Consider the following 22,970-nt stretch of genomic DNA (forward strand, 5'->3'; position numbering starts at 1 on the left):
CATGGTCTTCATTTACACTCTCAGCTACGGCTGCTGTATTTTCTTCACTGTGTGCTGGACGTGGTCTATTCGGTCGAATACGAGTATTATTCAATAATGAATACTGGGTCTCATAATGGGTGATGGTATTGCGAATAGTGCGCTCAGTTTTGAACGTTTAGTTAATTTTTGACACCTGTTTTGCTAGGTCTTGGTTCTTCTTCAATTTTTGCTTATTCCGCGCAGACGCATTCCGAATGTTGAATGTGGCATATGGTGAAACCACCATGGACAAAAGCAACGTTTATCGGTGATAAAAAATATTCTCGGTCGAGAAGATGTGAACGACGAAGAGTTCGCCGGACGCACGAGCACGACAAGAAAAGACGAAACTATTAATCAAGTAAACAAAAAATTTTTGGCCAATCATCGAACCATCATCAGAGAATTTTCAGAGGAACTAAATATATCGACTGGCTCATGCCATTCGATTTTAGCCATTGACGTGGGTATGAGTCAGGTCGCCTTAAAGTTTGTACCAAAATTGTTCACTTTCGACCAAAAACAGAATCGTTCAGGGAATATTAGACTTACAAGGTGCATTCCAAAGCAAACAGGACTTACAAGAAAAACAGAATAAATGGTATTTTCGGCCATATCAACTTATTTTATTCAAAATAGTCTCCTTCTGCTTCAATACAGCTTTTTTCACGGTCGAAAAGCATGTCGAAAAAGTGTTTTAGCTCGTTGGCCGTTATGGCCGCCAGTATGCCAGTGCAAGCCTTTTGAATGGCCACTACGTCTGCATAACGCTTTCCTTTCATGGACAAACGCATTTTTCCGAAAAGAAAGAAGTCGCGCGGTGAATACGAGGAGTGGTTAATGGTTAAAATGTGACAAATAATCGATCACAAGCGTCGATGGATAAGAGCAATTTTTGGTCGTCAGTCAATTTGTGCGGAACAACCGTGCACACACCTTTCGTAAGCTCTAATGTTAGGTCAAAATGCGATAAATCGATGTTTTGGAGATGTTCAATTCCGTTTCCATGAATTTCAGTGATGATTTCGGCTGATTTTCGATGAATTCACGCACAGTTTCGATGGAATTTCCGGTGATCACGGATTTTGATTGGTCCATATGTTGATCGTCATTTATGTCCTCACGACAACTTTGAAAACGTTGAATCAATTCATCAATTGAAACATTTCGGTAAAAGTTTTACCAATTTTAAAACAAAACTTAATTTTGGCTCTTTGTTCGAATCTCATTTTCGCACCGATAACACAAACATACTGACACTTAAAACGCAATAACTTCACTTCCAATCAATGAAATGTCTTGAAATTCTCTCACTGGACAATCGATAAAGATCGCAGATTCTAACACACCAGTCGACATATAGATGGCGCCACTAGGGGGCGCTAGATTAAAAATTCCTGTTTACTTTGGAAAGCACCTTGTATCTCACATTTATCTAGCTCTAACAACCGCATGTTGGAATTAAAAAACAAAACTATAGAAAAGCCAAAAAGTAATCGCAGTCGCCATATTAAGAATAGAAGATAAGATAGAACTAATAATTTGTCTGTTGTTGTAGTGAAGAACTCAAGCAAATTACTTTACTTAATAAATGCATAACAATTTAATTTCGGAAATTCAGCAAAAGTGCAAACGTAATGAAAATACGAGCAAAAAATCGAATTTGGACGCTATGACGACAGACATATTCAAAGCTGGCCACGCAACGGCGAAACAATAGGTGGCATTGCCAAGGTATGTACACACTCACATACATATTAGTGTCATATAAACACAAAGGTATAAATTGATTATGCGATACACAAATACATACACACCTACACATACAAATACATATTTGCGATTAAAGGCAATGAAGCTTAAAATTACCACACGCAGCGTGCAACCGCAGCAACCGAATGGCAATGATAACATGCGGACGCACCACTTGTGTGGGTGTGTGTGTTTATGTGCTGATTTGCGTTTCTATGTGTGTGTGCGTGTGCGTGGCGAGCCCTTTAGCAGCTTAAAGCCCACAACTCAAGCACAAACTCATACACGCTTAACGCCAAAAAGCTGCCACGGCGGCTACAAATGCGCTACGGAAGCGCAAACACACACACACACACATATATATATATATGTGTGTGTATTTGAAGTGCCCTCACCGCCGCAGCGCTGCTCAGCGCAATCATAAATAAGCAGAAATACAGTTTTGCGGATGAACTTTGGAGACGGGTGGCGGTCGGCATCATTTGATATACCTGAAAGTATAATTCTCTCGACCGACCAATTTGGGCGCATGAGTGTTGGCATATATATATGAATATCTGTATACATAATGTATGGTGTAGGTGTTTGTGTGTATGTGGATGTATGCGTGGACTGCGCGGCATGCGATTACAAATCTCCACTTGCATTTATTATCCGACAGGTGCGCGCGTGCAAGGACTAAGCGGTGGTCAAAGCGACAGGCACGCAAAGCTGGTGAGTGGAGAGTGCGTGAAATTATATCTACATACATATACCTATGTGTGTGTGCGATTTTGCTGCGTTTGCAGGTATTCATTACATTACTTCCTCGAATACATATGTATATATACATGTGGGTGTGTGTTTTCAGTTCTTTGAATGTTTGGTTGACCGCCGCCCTCTCTTTAGCTTCCCTTCGCCTTTGCCATCGCTTAGTCGTAGCCGCTCTAAATTGCATATAAACTTTATTATCCTGTGACAGTTTTATATTCAATAGAAAGTGCCCTCGCACACACACATACATACACGCAGACTCAGAACAAACGAAATTACACTCCAATCTCTTTCACTGCAACCACTCGCCGCCCTCACTCACTCTCTTTCCACTATTGCATGGACTACCTGTGCAATTATCGTAGGATTTGCGTTGACTTGCCAATGTTATTATAGTCTTTTGTTCTACGATTTATGCTCATAAACACAAATACACGCACGCAGCGCAAGAAAAGGCTATGGACTCACATTTATATACGTATTTGTGTGTGTGTGTGTTTGCAGCAACTTTAAATGCTTTCCAATGCATTTCATGAATTAGTTTGGATTTATATACTCACACACTCACACATACACACATACATACACCCATACATTCCTGCAATGCGATTAGGTCGGCTTTTAGGCGCTCAGGCACACACACACACACATGCCACGCTAACAGCAAGCGCATATGGTTACTTTGTTTGTTGCAAAAAATTATTTCTGGCTTTTAGGCTTAGTAAATTTCGCCATGGCAATGCATTTGCCTATTTAGTTCTATTCTATTTGCAATATTTTACAAGCGATCAAAAGCAAGGGATTTCTGTTGTGGGTCACAGCAGGCCTGCGGAGCAGCAAATCTAATTAAAACGGTTTATTCGAAACTAAAATCGTATTAAGCAGTATTTGTAAGCGATTATGGCTGTAAATTGGTTTGATAATACTTTTAGAAAAGAATCAAGAATGCCTTTAATGAAAACTCAAAGAGGGCAATTTGAGGTTATAACTTCAATGGATGTAGATCGGACTACTATATATTTTTTTTAAATCTTATGGAACTTCGGTCGAAAAACCTCAACTTTATTAATCAAAACTTAAGAGCGCCGTAAATCAAAACTGAAAAGCAGCATTTTTAGGTTATAATTTAATGGAATTCTGACTCGAACTTTCCATTTAGAAATTTGGACTTTGCTGTTGAAAATTTCTTCAATCGCTTTTGCCAAAAGCCGACTAACAAAGAATTCTCAAAAGAACTTTTATGGAGAAATAAGGCTTCAAAGTATTTAGAAAAGCTTAAAAGTCTTTTGGCATTACCGAAACTTTGAATTACCTGCTTTCTCGTCAAGTGGGTCTGTGGAATGGACTTTTTTTTTGTTAACCGGCAGAAATCTTAAAATTTTAAGGAGCAGAAGACAGAGTTCTTATCAAATAAGACTATTCTTCTCCTTCTTCTGAATTGGCGTAGAGACCTCATACGTGGTTTACGACAGCGCGCCAGTCATTTTTCTTTTTCGCTGTTTTGTGCCAATTGAAGATTCGAAGTGTGGCCAGGTTCTCTCCACCTGATCTTTCCAACGTAGTGGATATCTTCCTCTTCCTCTCCTTCTCCCGACGGGTACTGCGTCGAATACTTTTATAGCTGGAGCGTTTTCATCCATTCGGACGACATGACCTTTCCAGCTTCGCCGCTGTATCTTAATTCACTGATTCGTTCAATCGAATGCGATATTCGCCATTCGCAATGCGCAAAGGACCATAAATCTTCCGCAGAACCTTTCTCTCAAAAACTCGTAACGCTGACTCATCAGATGTTGTCATAGTCCTTGTCTCTGCAGCATATATCAGGACGGTAATAATGAGTGACTTATAGAGTTTGGTATTTTTTCGTCGAGTGAGGAATTCAAGACTGCTTGATGACATATGTATATAGAGAGCCGGAAAAGCTGAAGCATTCCAAAACTGCGACGGCCTACCTCTACGTCTTTTGCCACAGACTCTCTCTAGGAACACTTTTTTTGCTGGAGCGTCATCACCCATTCTCACAACATGATCAAGCCAGCACAACACCTGGATGTTTATTCTTTGGACAATGCCATGGTCTGGAAACATCATCTTTGTTTGTCATAAATCGATAGTTGGCAACAATACGCAGGCGGGTAGGCAGGGTGGACTTCTGGCGACGCATACAACACGTAAGGCATCAAAACTCAAGCGAACGACTTTTCTCTCGAATACTTCAAGCGCCAGTTCATTTCTTTTTGACTTCATCCATGCTTCTGCGCCATACAGAAACCTAGGTACTGTGGACTTACAGTCTATAGAGGACTCTACTTATTTTTAGAACCTGTTTACCTACTTCCGTAATGGAGACGACTCACAACTGGAATTATTATTGCTGTTGAAGGTGCTGCAAAGACAGATAAAGTTCTATAATGCTTCGAAAATATCGAACGCAGCTTCAAGCTCATTCACCTTCCTATATGGTAGACATGCAAGTACTTTGCATTGCGCTCTTTAACCTGCAGACCCATCTAAAACCACAAAAGTTCGGAGGCATCTTGCTTGCTACGTTCTACCACTGTTAGTACAGATAAGCAACTGGACATAATGTTAAAATTACCTGCACGCCAGATGAATACCTGCTCTGCGAAACGCAATCTTTATAACGAAGTTGACGAGGTTCCAAGATAAGGGGTCGGGCCTTCATTGGGCTATCGAAAACTGCCTAATAATCAATGAAGAGATGGCGGGTGTCGATTTCATATTCTCGGTATTCCTTATCCAATAATAATAAGTTCAGGTATTTATCAGACCAATGTGACACTTGGACGATAATGAGCTCACATTTGATTTGTTATAAAATAAAATTAGAAATCCGGACAAAACTGTCATAGAAGAACGCGTGCTCTCGTTAAAACATTTTAAATAAAAGAGTCCATTTTTGATATGCCACCTTTTAATTATGTATGTATGTATGTCGACTTGGTAACTGGGTCTAACAAAGAACAAGGTGTTGCTTAATAATTTAAATTGAATAATGACGGACTTCTAATATCTAGATTTTCTTCCTTTTTCTCGTTGATCTACTTATGTAGTATATGTCATCGCCATACAATATAAAAAATTTTACAAAGATTTCTAAAGCATTTCCCTCCGAATGATAAAGTTCAAGAATAGAGTAGACTCAATATTTACATTTTCTAACAAAAACTAGCGAGTTCACAAAATTTTTTATAGAACACTATAACAGTACATAATATGCAATGTTAATCAAATGAAACAGATTCTTTGTGCGAAATGTACATATATTTACCCGCCAAATGCCCCAAATTCGCTTTGATGACATTCGAAAATCGACTTAATTGTTTATGTTATTGGCCACAACAAAAGATATGCCTACATATGAACATGTGTTAATGCTCACATAAGTTCATGAGAATACATTTCTAGATATGCATGGCACAAAGTCATGTATACAAAACTATTGGAGTTTTGAAGTCACGACAGATGTGTAGAAAGGCCTATCTGAGAACTAACAAAACAATTACTCATTATATTAAAATTACAAAGCTAACTACAGATGGATATGTTGATAGAGAAATATAATAAAAAAGTTTGTTCATATTTTCAAAGTTTTAACTAGTTTGTGACTGGTTACATTTTCACTAGTTGAAATTGGTCTAGTTTTTGTTTTTGAAATTATATTCTTTTTACATTGAAATATAAATTAATGCCATACTGTATCACTTTATCTTCTCTCCGCCCTCCATTCACCCTAATTTAAGTGTTAAGTTCAGATACGAGTAATACCACAATGGACCGATTCTAAGCTGTTCAAGTAGGATCCCTGTTAACATCGTCCTTTTAACCTAACCTTACCTACATATGTACAGATACGCACTTTTGTAAAATCTTTGAGAGCCGGGGAAAGTTTATTGTTTTTGGAAGTCTTCCAGAGTCAAAAGTTGAAGTGTTGCCAACTGAGAAATCTAAAATAATGAAAGAAGACTTCTATTAATAATCTTTTGGCGTATGAAGCCTTTCATATAATATATATGTATGTATGTATGTAAGTCTTCGGTATGACTTAGAACTTAAACCTGTGTCCATATGTTATATAATATCAAGCGAAATATTAAAAATTAAATGGTAGCACTAAAGGCTCTGGGTATCCAGCCACAGTTGAGCTACCATACTAAGTTTCGATTCCTGCGTTAGCGTCGATCACCTCGGGCAAAGCCAACATCTTTAAGTGAGATGCGGTAACCAATCGGAAAGGAACACGAAATCCTCTGATATTGGCCTCCTCCGCCGTCGACGACCGCACAAACTCGCAAAGGAGCATGATTTAAGGATATGTATCTCGTTGGCTTGGACCCTCTAAAAGTAAGGTGCCGCTTTTTGGTGAAGTCTTCGAAAAATGCAAAGTCGGCAGCAGCGTACTCAAGGAAATGCGATGGACGGTGTATACTTCAGATGCCATGAGACGATCTAAAGTTCATAGTTGGTCGGTGGCTTCACGACTTCACCTCGATAAGTGAAAGGACGGCCACAGTCCGCAACAAGGTTAAATTTCGTCACATAAGTATGCCTAATTTGTGCGCCGCACAAGCCTCGACAGAAAAATGCGGCGACGACAATCCAATACAACGATAGCGCTGGTTAGGTCATGTCGTTCGCAGAGAAGTTGATGCTCCTGTGAAAAGCTCCTTTGATTTGGATCCATGGGTGGACAACGAAAGCAAGGGCGCACACGCATCCAAAAGAAGTACCAAGTGCAAATACAAACGTGTCCTCACGAAGGATGAACACAATGGCAGTGGTTCATGTTCTCGACTCAGACCCAACCACGGTTGTAGAACTAAAGAAGAAGAGGCGGAATGAGTAGTAAGAGCTCTCAAAATATGTAACCGAAAAGAGGTTATTAGCTTTTCATAAGAAGATCTAAAAAATTTAGTGGTTATTCCTAGTTCCATCTTCATTTGCGAGCAATTACTACAAATCCAGTTGATGTCTTTACTGGGTATATTTGAAAGTTCAAACAAGAAACCTTAAGAGCGATGTCAATGAGTTGGTTTGGAAGATGCGCAATGATACATACATGCATATGTACGTACTTGCCACTAGTCCTACATAAGTTTCCATGTTTATACCTACAATATCTCTGCTAAATGTATGTATGTACGTGTGCGTGTGTGTAGGTAGGCACATTCATAAACAAAACCAATAATTCCAAACAAACGTCGAAAGCGCTGATGCGTCGAACCGCCTCAAACGGAAGCCGCAGCGAGCAAATACAAACACAAACGCAAATACAAATATCAGCTAAGCGAACGCAAGTGAATGAATGATACTACCGCCTTTGTTATTGTTATTGCTGTTATTGTTGTTGTAGCTCTTGGTTTGCTGATTGTTTGTCTACGTTGTCGTTTGCCGTTGCTTTTCACTTTGATCTTCAGTGGAAGCAAATCAACATTCTGCGTAAATACATAACGGTCTAGTGCCCCGCATCGCGTCGCGGAACTCGCACGAAAATTGAATTCAAATCCAAGGCAATTTTTGTGAATTTTTGTGGGTCAAAGTGTTTGTATTTTAGAACTCAACGGTGGTTTTACCCTTTGTTCTTAAAGGGTTGTCGCGTTTTCTTTGTTGGTGTGCCACAATTAAAGCATTAATAGACGGTTTTTAGTTTAATCCTCATATAATGTGTTTGCTCTATGCATAAGCTCACGGCTAACATGAATTTATACCCAGGGTTATCAGGTATATCAAGCGTTTTGGAAAACTGCCTAGCTAGTTGACTAAATTGAGCGCTCCCTGACTAGCTTTACAGCTTTTATTTATTTATTTCGCCTAACAAACCTTTGCTTTTTATTTGTATATATGTATTTATCTTTTCTGGAAAGCAATTCCTGCTACTCTTTGTATCCTTCAATGACTCCCTAAGTTCAAGTCCTCGACAAGCTTATTTTCTTATGGTTAATATAATATAAGTATTGCTATACTATGAACTTTCCAGGTCAATCCTTTCTTATTAGACATCTTGCAGTTTATATTAATATGTTAAACGAAGAGAACTTTCTTTGAATATACATTTTCTGCCGAGAGAAAGATTAAAACCCTTAAATATGTATGTGTCAAAAGTTGATTAGCCATATTATTAAAGCAGTGAAATGACCTCAAGGTACCTAAGTGTGAGTTCCCAGGACAGTCAAAAGGGAAGTGTTGAAGTGTTTTTTCCTCGCATTCTTCAAAACAGCTTCTTCAGCTGGCATCCTGTAAGACCTCCAATCTTACACGTTGACAACGACAGAGTAACGACCAGTTAGAAACCACACAATTAGAGAGAGGTTAACCTAACTCAGACCTTTTGCGATCATTGCGATTGATGGTACCCCAGCGTTGGCTAAGTAGCCGTGAAACCCAGCTATCTATAGTAGCTCGCAAGAAGAAAGCGAAGCACCGATCCGTCCTTATTTTACTGATAGTGTGGCTTCGGTGCCTTTTTTTACCAGCTTTTCAGTTGATTGAGATTCCGCTGTGACCTTGCACCCACACTATTCATTCCACAAACTAACTCAAAGACATTGATAGCGATATTAAGCATTTTTGAACCAGCCTTGAGCTCAAGGCTATTATCGCCTCCCCTCAGAGATCATTAATAACCTAAATTTATTTTTCTCATGAGAGTCTTAGCAATGTCACACACCTTTTGAGCGTTAGTTAAAGGGTTAGGGGTAGTCAGAATTTTCAAAAAAATTAATTTTCACGTTGATCCGATAATTAGTTATTGAGTTATTCGAGAAATAAGAAAGAGAGCTCGGGCACTTCAAAGCGCTAGTGTGAAACTATGTTTTTTGAACTGGTGCCAACTGTAACTCGAAAACCGCTCAGTAGATTTTAATGAAATTTATACAGCTTTTAGGATACATAATAAACTCGGGCCTGATCGAAGGATTTTTCTTGATTCAAAAATTTCGATTTTTTAAGACCAATTAACTGTTGATTTTTTCAAAATTAAATTTAGAAAAAAATTTCCTGAGGCCGCCATTTTGTTAATTTTGAAAAACAAAAATCCTTCGATCAGCCCAGGATTAGCTACTCATAAAACAATTTTTTTCTGTCCGATTGTTTTTAGACGAAACTCCAAGGACTTATGGTTGTCACCGCAAGTACCTTTTTTTCTACAGGGTCAACACAAACAACTAAAACTTTGGAAATTAAATGTTTTTTTTTTTTGAAATTTGACTTCAAGTCAACACATTCTATAATAATGCCATATTACTACTTTTGTAAAATAACACGATTTAATAACAAAAAAATATCGAAAATTCTCATTTTTTCGTGCCTCTGACTACCTCTAACCCCTTAAGGCACTACCAAATATAAAGCAAAAATTCTCTGAGGCTATTCTTAACGGAGCCAGATATGAAAAAATTTTAAGAAACTTCTTTTTATCCAAAATTTTTTTTTCTAAATTTAGACTCGCTTCCGTTGATACATAGTATACTCTCATTTTAACTAATTCCCTCAATCATTGTTTTTCTTTTGCCTTCTCGTTGCAACTGTGGTTCATTAAGAATGCAACATGCAGTTTCCTCAATAGCTGTCAGCCCAAGTCTAAGTACTTGTATACCGTTAGGCCTTTACTTACATACACTCTCTCACTGTTTATTTTCACTTCGCCTTTATTGACAGTTGTTTCTTTCTGAAGTTTCTAAATATTTAAAGCGATCGCTTTCCTATTTTTCGACAATTTTGCTTTTGTTGTTTTATTTGTTTCAGTAAAATGTTAATTTTAAGTATTGATGTTTGTACATCACTAGTAGTTTCGTATTTATCGATTGCGGTTTGATTGTTTACTCAACATTTCTTTTGAGTAAATTGTGGGAAATGCTTTCCAAGAGAGCTTTTTCGGCACAAGAATTGTCTGTCTGTATGCCATAGCTTATCTGTTTATCAATTGCGGGGATTTGTGAATGATTGATTTACTAGAGTGTTGGCTGGTAAATATTTGTATGAAAATGTATTAATTTTCACTTATTTCAAATGCTCTTTAAAGCGCGCTAAAATGTAAAGATAAGCAAATTGAAATATTTGATATTATCCATTTTAGCTAAAGAGTTATGTATGTATGTATATCCACTTGTATATTTCAAAATATTGTTTTGTTTATTATATACATACTTACATAACACATATACACATCTTCAAATTTAGCTTTACTTCAGAATATCGTTGCAAGAACTGGAAAATGATAGACAAAAAGAACTATTAAATCGCATTGTGTGGCAGAGAAATATTGAAATCTTACGGCGATACATCTTAAAAGAAGAAGCAAAACAGAGTAAAAAATCCCCCACACTGACTCCAGAATAGATCAAATAGTGTTCCGCTAAAATTTATATTTTAAAATCATAAATTTACTTCTATATGTGGTAAATGCATACATTATTCCATAAAAACTACAACTAAACTACAAAGTCACCAACCCCTAACTAAAAACTACTAAACACTTTGTAGTTCACAGCTGAACCCCTTGCCAAATGAACTGCCGCCAGTTCATTAACATAGCGTCATTACATAAGCGTTTTGACTTTGAACACGTCACAGGAGACTCCAGAAATATGACAGCTAGACAAAAGCGTAAATTTTCAGCATTTAGCCAAGTCACGTGACACCAAATGCTGGGTGAGAAGCAAATAAAACATTCCCACTTTCTTGCCGAGGTGCATGCCAACAAAGGATTAGCAACAATTACAATACCGCGTGGCTAATTTGCATGTAGTTGTTGTTGTTCTTTGCTCTTGTTGTATTTCAACTCATGACTATTTAAATTACGCAATGAAATAAATGCAAAACATTTAATAAAACGCCATTAAAAAAGGTGTAAGCGGTAGCAGTGACAAGCGTTGAGAGGTGAGAGGGGGGTTGCAAATATGCGAGCATAAAAAAATAATGAGGAAAAGGGCTGCGCGTAACCTCGGAAGCTGCCCGCGTTTGACTGAGCTGCTAAGGGCGACATATGAGCCATGAGTGGAAGAGGCAGTGAATTGGAAAGTGACAAAGTGGTGGTACTTATGGTAAAATTTCTATGCTGTTGTTGTTGTTGCTGTTTTTGCATTTGCATGGCGCACGCTTTGTTGCTGCTGTCACAACAACCCTTGAGCGCACTCGACGACTGTCAAAAATTAAAATTTTCAATACAAAAGATGCGACTTTTTGTTATTATTGTTGTTGTAATCGCCCTGCCATTCGTTGGCAAAAAGAAGGTGTGCGAGTTTTGAGACTTCATTATGGTGTTTTAATTTTTTTGTAGGATATTGTAACAATTTTGGTTATGCGCGCTCACACCTTGCGGGCATTGTTGGTTTTGTTGTTGTTTAGTTTTTTGTTATTTTTGCAAAAAACACCGCCCGAGGGATTTTCTGCTTATATTTTTATATGTTTGTATATGCTTATAGGTATATCTGTAGATACATAATTTTGTATATATGTATGTATCTATGTATGTATGTATGTGTTGCATTTGTTGTTCTCAAGACGCTTAGGCCTTAAGCCAACTACCACCACCACCACCATTGTTGCCGCCAACAAGCATAATGAACCTTATTGCTTTTTAACACCAACACAAGCAGCAACAACAGTAGAAACTGCACTGACAACAACAACAACAAAAACACCTTGACTAATACCGACACCATTAGCACCAACACTTTCGTTCGTTCATCATCTGCATTTTGGTTATAGTTTCCTGCTGCACTATTGTTGTTGTTGTTTTGTTATTCTAAATACCCTGCGGCCCTTCCCTTTTTGCTTTTGAATATTTTTGATTTTTTTTTTCAATTCATAATCGAGATTAACTCGCCAACTGTCACTTGGTTGAGGCATGTGTGTCCGATTCGTCACATGTTTATTACTATTATTAGCATATTTTAAGGCGATCAACGCAGTACACACCCTCCACGCACAGGCAACATCCTCAAAATGTGTTTTGAAAGTGGAAAACTCAAAATGATGACTGCCGCATGAATTTACAATAAATTTCCATTTATCTTTGTTGTTGTATTTTTGTTGTATATACAAATAGTGGCATAAACACACACATACACATTTATGAAATTACCATTCAGACAACTATATCCGATTCTGAGTTATTGACATTTGAGTGGCATTTATAATTCATTTGTCAGCCCACCGCTTGCTCACCCGCTCTCTAGTTCATTCGTTCACCGTTCATTCGTTGAACGGTAATCCGCTTCTTTTGCCGCTTGCAGCGCTCGTGCGTCGTCTCCTGCAGCTCACATGTCATTGCACCATTTGTTGTGCTCATTTGTGGCACTTATGTGCGTACTTGCAACGCACACTTGCATCTGCTTCCATTTTCCTCCGCTTTCTTCCATCTAACTCGCATTTCGCTTTGTTTACCTTCGTTTTAGTGCCGTATTTATGGTGGTAATTATAAGGATTTCACTTGTAATCCGTTTGTGTCCTTTTTGCGAAATTTTTGCAACATGTTCAAATTAGCTGCTGTGCTGTGCTGTGCGGAGGGCGGTGGGGATCATAGTAAGTAGCGCTTATTGCAAATAATATGCTTAGAAGCAGACTGCTCGTGCTTTGTTTGTCATTAAATGTTTATAAGCGGAGCTTTTCTTTTAATGGGTTATTAGCTGGAACTTGTCGTATTCTTTAGTGGGATTTGCAGAGAATTGCCAATGAGGGGAGATTTTTTTCCAATAATTTCATGTTAAGTATCAATATTTTTATTTCAATAATTTTGTTGTGACATTCGTCTGCTTAAGATTTAATTTTTTTTCTGTGTGGATATGCAATTCTCAACCGGTTTATATCATATAAATTTCATATATGCCTAGCTCGCCACCAGAAATTTATTTTAATCTGTTTTTTATGTGGAAATTGTGTACATTCAAAAGTTATACCTAAATACTTTCGTGTCTTAATATTTCTATAGAACTCATAGATTTGCCAGGCATTTAGATAAACCGTTTTAACCGCGTCCCTTCCTTTATCCTACCGGTCTCTTTATCTTTCATTTCCATGGGTTTCATCCTACCATTATTTTCTCTTTTTTAAGGTGGTCCAATTCGAAGTTCCCTACTTTTTCAGAGAAAAAATACCGAAGCTTCAAAATTAATGGGGAATGTTTTATGATCATTCAAAATAACATTTTTATTTTTTGAAGATTACATATCTCTTTCAAATGTTGGCCGCTGCTACGTCTCAGATGGGCCATCCATTGAGTCCAACTTTCAATTACACGTTCGAGCATTTCAACTGCTAACTGGTATATAACACGCGTGATGTTGTGATCCAACGATTGAATCGAAATTGTTCGCATAGACTTTAGAATTTCCATATCCATACAGGAAACGGTGTTATATCACATGATCTTGACGACCAATCGACCGGCTATAAATCTATTGACTGATGCGATGTGTGAGAAGTACCGCCGTCTTGTTGAAACCAAATGTCAACGATATCACGAGCTTCAATTTCAGGCATCAAATAGTCGGTTATCTGGCGCTATAACGATCGCTATTGACGGTTACGCCCTCACCGGCATAAATATTGCAGAAATATGGACCGATGATTCCACCGGCCTACAAACCGCACCAAACCGTTGTTTTTCTGTATGAAATGGCAGCTTTTGAATCTTTTAAAGTTGCTCTTCGGCCCAAATGGGGCAATTTCGGTTGTTTACCCATTGGGCCAGAAATGGGTCTCATTGCTGAACAAAATTTACTCGAAAACATCGGATTTTCTTGGAACTTTTCAAGAGCCCATAAACCGAAGCGATGCGGCTTGGGAAGTTTGAGCGACTTCAGTTCTTGCACAAGCTGTAGTTTATACGGTTTCAATTTAAGATCTCGAATCGACTCTCCACGGTCTTCGTGTATACTCTCAGCTACGGCTCCTATATTTTCCTCACTGCGTGCTGAACGTAGTCTATTCGGTCGGATACTATCCAATAATGAGTCCAGAGATGGGTGATGGTGTTGCGAATGTTACGCTCAGTTTCATCTTTTACATAACTTGTATTACCGGAATAATGTTTAATGATTTTTAAACGTTGATAAGCCGTAAGTCTTTCCATGATGAAATGCCAAACAATACTGAACAAAAATAACATGACAGCCTGACACGACTCACCCGTGATCTGTCCAAAAGGACAGTTTCCGTCTGCATATCGCTACTGAATCGCAATACAATCGAACAATTTTCGAAGCGGATGGTTACTGGTAATGAAAACCGGATCACTTACAATAACATCAAGTAGAAACGGTTGGTACTATCAACAACTGGACTGTCTGAAAGATTCATTTGCCCAGAAATGGCCAGCTTTCGTCAATACAGGAGGAATTGTGTTTCATCAGGACAAAACCAGGCCACACACATATCGAAGCAGAAGCTTCGTCGGTAGATTATGCATTCATCTTATAGTCCGAAGCCGGCACCAAGTGATTGTTACTTGTTGCCGTTTTAGGCGAAGGTTTTTGCTCGTGAAAAGCTCACATCACGTGAATCTTGTTAAAATCGACTGCCTGAGTTTTTTTCAATAGGGACGAGAATTTCGATGAGGGGGGTATTATGAAATATACTTCGAATTAGCCCGAACATAACATTACATATTTGACCTAAAATGGTTCATTCTAAGTTAAAACCTGCCATATTAAGAGAAACCACCTAAATGTAGGCAACGACTATAAAATGCACTAACATTTCAGAATACATACATTTCAATTTGATATTAAATTGCTTTGAAAAAGGCTTGGAGAAACAACTACAAGTTCCAGTTTTCCATAACAACAAAGTTCTGTTTCATACTTATTTAAAAACTAGCATGAGTTAAGGAGGTAATACTGGTATAATCTTCCCGTTGCAGCCTTTCAGGTCGATTGAATGCATGTAGATCGCCCAGCTGTACAAAATTTAATTATCATTAAGTATTATTTTCGGAAAACAAATTAATTGCACCATTAATAACCAATAGTGCTTGCAGCTGTACAACTGTAGGCATCTATCATTTCAAAAAAAATATATATTACAGTTAACAGTTCATTTAAATACATAGATGGGTGTGTGACTGATTTTACTGGAGCTTAGCTCATTCATAATTGGCAAATAATTTGCACCGAATTTACGAACGTTTTGCATTTCCCAAAATCACAACCGCACAAATCAATGCCACACAGTGACCTCTACTTAGTATAATTAAAATTAACAACACCAGTGCGTACACACACACATATACATGCATAGCTACACGCATTACCAATTGTACTTAGTTGTTTTCTAATTACAATGAACTAGTTTAGAAGCCAATATGACAACAACAACAAAACCTTCTGATGGAGCACATATCTAAAGGCATATGCGAGGGTGTATAAAGCATACATATGCACTTATTGTATGTGTATTAGGGTGGGTCTAAAAAAAATTTTTTTCGCCATTTTTGTAGAGCAGTAGATTTCCTACAAAACTATAAGTTTTCCATTTTAAAATATTTTTTTTTATTGAGTTATAAAATTCATGAGAGAGAAATTACTCATAATAATCAAACTTCTACCGTTAATACCTTTTAAACGGTTAAGTTTAAGAAAAAATCGTGAAAGACTTTTATGTAGAGCATTCAATTTCCTACAAAATCTATGAAAAAAATATTTTTTCAAGTAGTTGTAAGCGAGATTTGAATTTTTCCATCTAATAATAAGGAAAAAACTAGAAAACTACAAGGCGGAGAATCTTGACGTTACACTTAAGAGCTCATACTAGGAAAAAGAGGTTACTAAAAACCTATTTTTCAGAGAACCCAGCGAAAAATAAAATTCGATTTTTTTTTTTACCCACCCTAATGTATATATAAATAAGTGTGTGTATATTAGGGTGGTCAAAAACTTTTAATTTTTTTCCTTAAAATCGTGAAAATATCGCACGAAATAGCTAGAAAAAAAGAAGATCTTAATTAATACTAAAAAGTAGGGTGGTCAAAGAAAAACATTAGTATTATCGAATCTCTGCTTATTTTGTTTGGATGTATCCATTGAAACGGGATATTGTATGGTGAAAATGAAAACATATTTTTGAAAGAGATTTAATAATCTACAAAAAAGTTCTAAAAGGTTTTTTTGCTAAGTCGACTTGTTCAAAAGTTATTCGTGGTCAAAGTTCGACCTTAAATAGTAAATGACAATTTTTAAAATTTTCTGCATATATTGTATTTTTTTTTACCAAAATAAGGCCTCACACTCCTAAAATGTCTTATTTTTTATGACTTTTGTTGTTTGTATTCGATAAATTCATGGAAATTGGGATTTTTTTTTTAACACGACTGGAAAAAACATTTAAAAAATATTACATAATAGTTAAAAATGTTTGAAATATTAGAAAATTATTTTATTAAATTCGACAATTGGGAACAATTTTTTAATTTAATTAAAAACAATAAAAAAAATATTTTTTTGGACCACCCTCATATGTATGTATGTATCAACATATAATAAACCTAAAAACATGTCTAAAAAAATATTTAAAACCAAAAAGTTTTTTTGGACCACCCTAATAAATATGTACATATGTATATTTATTTAATGTTGTACAAGAACTAAAAAAAATTTAACACAAAAAAGATTTTAACCGAAAAAATATATATTTTTGTTTTATGACCACCCTATTATATATATACATATTAACATACGTAAATGTTTCTAATGTAGTACAAGACCGAATAGAGCTAATTGCCTAATGTATGAATATGTAAACATTTTGATTTAAATTTCCAATGAAATATTGTCAATGTGGCATTAATGTGTGTAGTGGAGGGAGAGGGGAAACCATTGAGGGCTATGCCGCACGCGCCACACGCAAAGCAAAATGACACAAACCACACAGCAGTGGCGGCGGCAGCGTCAGAAAACAGCTGCAACTACCGGACACATCAAGAGGAGAGCACAGCTCGAGTTATAAAAACATCTACATACACATATACACATACCAACATTTAATCACGCAGCGGCTATGCCGCACAGCCGCCAATGTCATGCATCCACAAACACCAATGCCAGGGGCTACAATTATACATATGTGGTTGCCGCTAATCACTGTTGTTGTTGTTGCTGTAGGCACAATGTGGAGCCTAGTTTTTTGTGTATGTGTGTGTGGCAACCGGAAGTCCACATAAATGTCACAAACGAAATCATGAATGTGGTTGTACTAGTATTGCTACAGCGGTGTTGTTGCTGTAGTCTAATTTGTTGTTGTTTTTGTCGCTTTTTTTATTGTTATTGTTATTGTTGCTGCTTTTGTCGTGCATTGTTCGCCACTGGTTTTTGGGCAAAACAGCATAATTTGTGCTGTTGTTGTTGTTGCTATAATTATTATTGTTGTTGTTGTTGCCACATTTGCTACTGCAACCGCAAAACCGTTTTTATGGAGCATTGTGCGGCAGACTGTGACCAAAGCGCCAGTGCCGAATCGTGTGGCAGTCAGTCAAATAACGGCGCACGCACACATCCCAATCCGTTAAATGTAAGCACACACGCACATACACTCACACAACACCTGCGCTTTGTTGAGCTTTTGAATTGAGTGAACGAGTGCTGTTCCTGCCATTTGTTTTATTGCATATGTGCGTATGTGCGTGTGTGTGTTTGTTGGTGTTATCCTGGAATTCCAGCACACCGAAAACCAAATATTGAACATTCTCGCATTTTACATAATGTTTTCGGAACTGTAATGAAATTATGGTTTGAAATTAAATATCCTTGTTAACTGTTGCTGCGAACGAATGGCCGAGTGTGCTTTCATTTTTGCATATGTATGTATGTGTGTGCATTAAGAAACATTACAAATCCCAGCCAGACATATGTATATTTATGTGTATGTGTGTGTGTTGGTGCGCTCATGTTATGACTGCCTGCTGTAATTCTGTAATGAGCTTCTGTTGCATCCAATTAGTTGATTTGTGCTCCGTGGACACCCCTCTCCCACCACAACTTAGCACCAACATACCAAAAGCGTTTGGCGTGTGACGCTCCACTCCAGCTCACCACAACGGCTGCCATTCATTCGAGATGCTTGATGTGGCCGCCTGCGGTTTGGCGATTTGACAACGTTGAGTAAATTAGACGATAGTCAGAGCACAAAATTCGCATTCAAATAAACTTAAATAACTACACGTGTGCACACACACACACACACAAACATTTCATAAATACAAACAAACATATTTCGTCATACATGGTTCACTCTGTTTGTGCACGCAGTTTTCGAAGGCAAATATTTTGTGCAAATATATAATCGTCTGTGTGTTGGTGTATACATATGTATGTATGTGTGTGCTTGTGCTTTGCAAAGTAATCGGTCATGCAAAATTACATTTGAGTAATTATTTTATTTATGTAAACACACATAAATATCTACATCTGCTGCTTTTCAAGCGAATGACTGAAAATAGAAGCAGAAACTTCTTTAATATTTTTATTGTCACATGGCAAGCGAAAAGTTATTAAAAGCCACTAAAAAAGAGACGAATTATGCCGATGTTATTAAAAATATATCTAAGCACAACGAAAAGTTTCAAAAATATTCAATTTAGCGCAAATATCACACTTGATAAATTTTTTAGTATAAAAAAACAGGTGGCAACCATTATCGAAATTATTTTTCAAAAAAAATCTATCACATTGTTAAATTTTATATCCGAACCATTTTTATATACAATAAAATTTTTAAAATAAAACAACAGGTGGCAACCCTGTTTAAAAAATTTTCCTTTTTTAAACTATATTAAATCTGTGTAGAAAACCAATTATAACAATTCCCGTTTCCAATACTTTTCATTTGTGTAAAAAAAAGAAGAAGTTGGCAAAACTATCGAAAATTATTTTCAGTTATTTGCCATTAAATGTCAATATTGTAACACGCATATGCAGCACGAAGCAAAACTAAATCAGACAAATTTTTCTAAGCATTTTAAAAATATTCAATTTTGTTCAATTTTGCACGAATATCATATTTGTTAAATTTTTCGAATAAAAAGTGTGGCAACCTTTTTTGAAATTATTTTCCAAAAAATCTGACACATTATTAAGTTCGATATCCGTATTAAAATAGTCCATTTCTGGAAGGATTAAAATTAATCTAAAAAAGTGTGTTAGGTGGCAACTCTAATTAAAAATATTTGCACTTTTAAACGTAATTAAATCTCTGTAGATAGCCAATTGTAACAATTTGCTTCTCTAATACATTTGAATTTTGTAAAAAAGCGTAACAGGTGGCAACACTTTTGAAAATTGTTTTTAATACAATTTATTGTATATATAAATATTTCGTTTTATAGATTTAGATTTTTAGATAGGAAATTGATTGCTCTATAAAAAATGTCTCGACAATTTGTTCATTAACCTCACCCTTTAAAAGATATTAACTATTGAAGTTTGTTTATTTTAGAAGACATTTTTTATTATGAAAGAAAAAAATATTTTTTGCTATAAGTTCTCTTAAATCTGTTGCTGTATTGGCAGAAAACATTCCTAAAGTAGTTTCGAGGAATGGCGTGGAGTTGACTGTCCTCGTTCAGATAATAATCCGAGTCTAATCCGGTTACTTAGATCCAAATGTCGTTACTTAAACCTCTTTCAATTTGATTCTCACATTTTCGATTTTATTTACCATATTAATATTCTTGAAATGAAAAGTCAGACAGTTAAAAAAAATTTTAACTTACCCGTCCATAAAAAAATATTAACTGTTGGCAACCCTTCCCGGAAATACTTTCGACCATAAATCTTCTTAAAATTCGTCAATTTAATACTTATATTTTAATAATTCGTTCACCATATCAATTTTATTGAAATAAAATAATTTAAAAGGTGGCAACCCTACTTCAAAAAAATTTAAAGCTTCACCAACTTTCTAATTTGAAGTCCATTTTTTCCTCTGCATCTCTATGCAGTATTTTCTTTTTTGTAAGTTATATACCAGGTTGCAATCATTACCCTTTATTATTCTGAATCCCCCTAAACACTGGTAGTTAACCGGTGATTTAACCCATAGGTGGCCTGCGGATGCTCTTATTAATTCAGCTTCTCTATTTGCGCGCACTGATGTCTTTGTTTCGCTTGAGTTAAAAAGACTTTATAAATTTCACATGATTTCCAACACTTATAAGTGCGCCTAAATGTAGACAAACATTCTGTTGAATATATTTTATGAAACTTTTATAAAGCAACAAAATTCCAAATAAAATTAAATTGCCTAAAGTTTTAAAAATATCAATCCGCGCTATAGATTTGTGTGCCATTTAATTCAGATTTTCAACTAAATTAAGGTCTCATAGCCACCTCGGATTTCAAAAAATATCTCATTCCCTTTCGAAAAGCAAAAAAAAGCATAAAACAACACCTTAAAAATATGCAAAATCCAAACAACGCGATATTTCATCATCATGTGTCTAAGTGCTGCAGGTAAAAGCATTCACCCGCCTCTAGCCTTGCGTCCTTTCCTGTTCGATTTTGGTTGTATTATTGCTCGAGGTGCAGCACCCTACTCAAAATTATGGCAACGCTGGCGGTAATAGTCAACAGTTAAATGGCGTTGTTGCGGTGCGCCATTGTTTGGCATTGATAAATTCTCAGACAACGAAAGCAATCATAGACAAACCGGGAGGTAAACATTCGTTTGACAGGCGATTCATTAACAGTGTGTGAATTGACGAAGTGTGGTTATAAAAGTTAAAGTTATAGATATTAATAAAAAACAAACACAAAAATTACTTTAAATAAAATTTTAAGCTTTGTTTTTGAAGTGTAAGAACTTGTTTTGTTAAGCCTACGAACGAAAAAGACAAATCGAAACAGATTTGAGGTATTCAGAAAAGCGTTTTCATATCACCGACCTTTATGAAACCTAACTGTAATTACTTAAGTTTAGCAATACTTTACGGTCTTTTTCCATTGGTTCTCAAGTTTTTTTTTCAACAATTTACAGTCTCGAACGATTATTGTTTTATTTTTTATTCGAACAAATTCTACAAAGTTGGCTTGTTGCCTCTTTTACTTTGATTTTTAATCTGAGCCCTTTAATTTTATTTTCAAAACTGAACCCCTTTCTGTTGGAGAATTTTGTATATTTTACCCTTCACTAAATTTTCAGGAGAAATCTTGAGATTGTTAATATTAGTAGTCGTATAACTATTATATAAGAAACACTATAAAAAAATTCACTCTAAATGATTATATAATGAAAATTTATAAACCGTTTGAGAATTGCATGCCTAGGCGACACTTTGAAAGAAATTCCCGAAAAAAGTACATAACACCTAAAAGTATGCAATACGTATTCAATATTTTTTTTAATTTGTTCGAGTAGAATATAAAATAATCCACTGTTCCACATCACCACAAACTACTGTGTTTGTTCCCAATATTCCTGCGGGGCTGTCACCGCAATGTTTATGCGTGTTACTTCAAATTCGATTTCGCCAACACTTAATTCACTTCTACATACTTAGATACATACATACATGGTTGTGTGTCTCCCAACAATCAAAGGTGAATTGGATTGACGACTTCGACAAAAATTCAGATGAGTTGTAGACGCCAAAACAACAGAGCATTCCTCTATGCAAAAAGTGAATATGAAATATTGGGGATATGCTCGTATGTAAAATTTTGTTAACCAAGCAGTAAAGAAAAGAGGAGAAGCTTGGTGGAAAGTGGCCAGAAACAACTTTAGTCTGTATTAAATATTGTATCCAACAGAGTAATAAATTAGAGGTTGAAGACCGCTACTGGGCCGAAGTTAACCAGTTAACCAAAAACTTTTTTAAATGTCACATTAAGTATTTTAAAGTATTTGAAAACCAAGGCACAGTACTGGCCCAAAAATAACTAGTTATAAAATCGATGCGTAAACATATGCAGCATTCTATTAGTAAAAGTCACTTTAAATATAAATTGATTTGTAATTTGTATTTGCAATTGAAGATGCAGTACTGGTCCAAAAGTAACTAGTTAAAAATTCCACAAACAGCATTCTGGTAGTAAACGTTACATTATATATATTTAAGTAATTGGAATTGAAGATAACGTACTGGTCCAAAAGTAACTAGTAACCATTAAATTCAATTTCACGAACAACATTATCTTATTAAATGTCGCATTAAGTATTTTAAAGTATAGGGAAATAAAAGAACACTACTGGTCCAAAAGTAACTAGTTATCAATTTGATTCAACACCACAAACACCACACTGTTATTGAATGTCACATTAAGCATATAAAAGTATTTCAAAACAAAAAAAGTACTGGTCCAAAACTAACTAGTTCACAATTCAATGCAATACCACATACTGCATACTGTTATTTCCACAAAGAGTTACTTTCTGCAACATGTGTGAAAGTGTCAATGTGTTGCACGCGTAAAACAAAAGTGCTGGACGCA

This window comes from Bactrocera tryoni, chromosome 2 (genome assembly GCF_016617805.1).
Source record: "Bactrocera tryoni isolate S06 chromosome 2, CSIRO_BtryS06_freeze2, whole genome shotgun sequence".
In the NCBI taxonomy this organism is placed as follows: domain Eukaryota; kingdom Metazoa; phylum Arthropoda; class Insecta; order Diptera; family Tephritidae; genus Bactrocera; species Bactrocera tryoni.